This window comes from Tachysurus vachellii, chromosome 20, assembly GCF_030014155.1.
Source record: "Tachysurus vachellii isolate PV-2020 chromosome 20, HZAU_Pvac_v1, whole genome shotgun sequence".
NCBI lineage: Eukaryota > Metazoa > Chordata > Actinopteri > Siluriformes > Bagridae > Tachysurus > Tachysurus vachellii.
This window is the reverse complement of record NC_083479.1, coordinates 6,830,654-6,833,393: the sequence shown is the minus strand read 5'-3', so window position 1 is coordinate 6,833,393 and position 2,740 is coordinate 6,830,654.

The following is a 2,740-nucleotide window of genomic DNA, read 5'->3' as shown; positions in this document are numbered from 1 at the left end:
ATGCTCTCACCTGAAGTTCCCTCTGTAACTGGGGGGTGATTGTGTGGCTTGGCCGGAACAGTAAAAGTTGGTCTCTGGTATAGCTTAAGACCGCCTCCGACCCGAACTCCTGATTCACCTGCATAGCATTGCATGTAATCATCCATACCATCGAAATCAGCAACAAGTCTCTTAATAAAAACAGCATCGTGTGGCATCCAAGCACCATGTCTAACGCAATAACGTAAAAAACAATAATCAATAATCAAAAACCGCTAAAACGAAGTACATTAAACAAACAAACAAACAACAAACAAACACAGAGCAGCATGAGATAGCCATGGTCGCAACAGAGCAGCGCCACCAGCCCACTATTGGCTTTCAAACATCGGAGACCCTACCTTTAATAGCAACTTGTAGGCGATTCAATCACATGGTAGGCATCAGTTAAAAGACTGTACTGAAAGAGGATGAGATAAACACAAATGACACAGTTTTTACAGGAGGAACAGACATCCTACTGTTCCATGGAAGGAACCTCATCACTTCCTTGTAGCTATCCTGACAGTGTAGCCCTCCAGAGGGGACATCTTTAGTCTGTCCCACTGAGATGCAAGGCTGTACAGTTCTCCACGTAATGTGCCAACTCTATCCCTGTTGTCAAACTTCAGACAATCAGACATGACCAAAGTTTCTATGGTCTACACAGGCAAAATCTGAGCAAAGTTTTGCATTAGCTACTTATCCTACTTAACCACTTATGGATACTGCCTGTTAATGTGTCTACAATGACAATGTGTACTTTTACCTGGAAGTCAGTTTCAGCTGATGCTAGCTGCTCATCTTCTGAAAGCTTTCCTGGCATCTTTTTCTTTTTTCTGATCCTTCTTTTAGAAAGGGCAGCCTGCACTACAAGCTCACACTCTTCCTCCTCGCAACTTTCCATTAGCCCACTTCACAAACTCATCAGCTGCACACTTAACTCCTTTAAAGTCCCTAGCACAGTTCCTGAGACCCTCCTCTGTACCCTCAACCAGACGTTGAGCTGTGATGATATCCGTTTCCCTTGTCTGTGAGTATTTTGAAAGGGGGGATGTAAGCTCAAAAATGCGAAGGAAGAGTTGAGCAGTGAGCACTGTCTTATACTCCAAAAGGCCTTATATGAATCCCTTTGCCTTGGCCCGCACATTTGGCTTTTGTGTGGCTTTTGTCATCTACAATGGTGTCTAAAGTCAAAAACAGAAAAAAGCCATGCTCCTCTAAGAGTATGACTCTAAAAAAACTGCTATATCATTAAGCAATGAAAACAGAGATGCACGTTTCACAACATTACCCGTTGTGTCAGCTAGTACAAGATTCAAAAAATGTGAGTAACACCAAATATGAACCTGACTGGGGGATTGCTCAGAGAAGAGTGTAGAAAACCCCCTAAACTGTGACTGCATATTAGTGACACCATCTGTTAGGTTGCCCACACATGTGCCAATGTTAATATTAAGGTCCAGTAGATGACTCACAGTCCAGCTCGGCCTTTTACACCAGTTTCATGCTGCTTTTTGCTGTTTTCAATGCAAGTATTAACATGCTGTTAGAGGCAAATGTCTATCTACAAATATCTACTCAAAAGTAGAATCAACTCCAAGAGGTTACCATGATTAACAGAAAGGTTATCTAAGATGCCTCTTCTTTATGTCCCCTGTAGGCCACATTCGCCTATGACTTTAACAACCTCCACTAAGTGCTCCATAACCTGATGATTCTTTTGCTTATCACATAATGACATTTGGTTGCCAGTCAACAGGATTTAAAAAAAACATCTGCCTTTTGTATAATCAGAAAGTAAGCATCTGCACTATCTCTTTGTCTTACGTCTTTCATTTTCTACTATCTTTTGGTGAATGTGTTCCCAGTCTTTCATGCCTCCCTCTATGCAAGAGCCATCACTTTTCAATGGAGAAAATGGCAAACAAACAACAGAACAGAGATTGTGTTTTTTTACAGTAAGTCAGCCACTTGTGGTTTGTTCCACCTTTGCTATTGAAAACCTTTGGTATAGTAACATTTGGGGGGTTGTAAAAAAAAATTATGTATATCCTGTGACTGAGGTCAAGCAAAGTAATCAAAACTATCAACAGAACTATCTTTATCTACCTTGTTACTATCTGGTGGTTCTGGGTTCTGCTGCTGAGATGTTGCCTCTTTTATCGGTCCCTGAGTAGACTCTGCTTTCCCTTTCACACTTCCTTTTGTATCCTTAGACTTAAGTGCACCTGTATTTAAACACAATAAAAAGCATTCTGTAAGCTTTAACATATTTGACATGGAAAGAATGTTCAAATAAAATTAAATCAAAGAAAATTTAAATTTCTAAATCAAAAAATATGGAGGCGTATTTCATACGACTTTTGCCCTATTCCATTTCAGTGGTGGTCTTTGTATATTCATCTTTTGATTAAAATCATAATGGATCACTAGTAACACCTGGGCATAGAAAGTTATTATACTGTAACTAATGTGATCATGTTTGCTTATTCACACACTGTGGTACAATAGCATTCCTGTGTCTTCTACAGCGGGAGCTTGAGGTCACGGGTCCACTTAGATCCGAAAACCCGAGATCCGACCCGAGACCCGGGTTCGGGTCTAAAAGTTTCACGTGTGCCTCGGACACGGGTCGGGTATAATAATAGCTGTTTTTACCGAACGGACCCGAGAAGACACGAAATACTGTATCTCGTGTGTGTGCATCGACTCGAGTCCT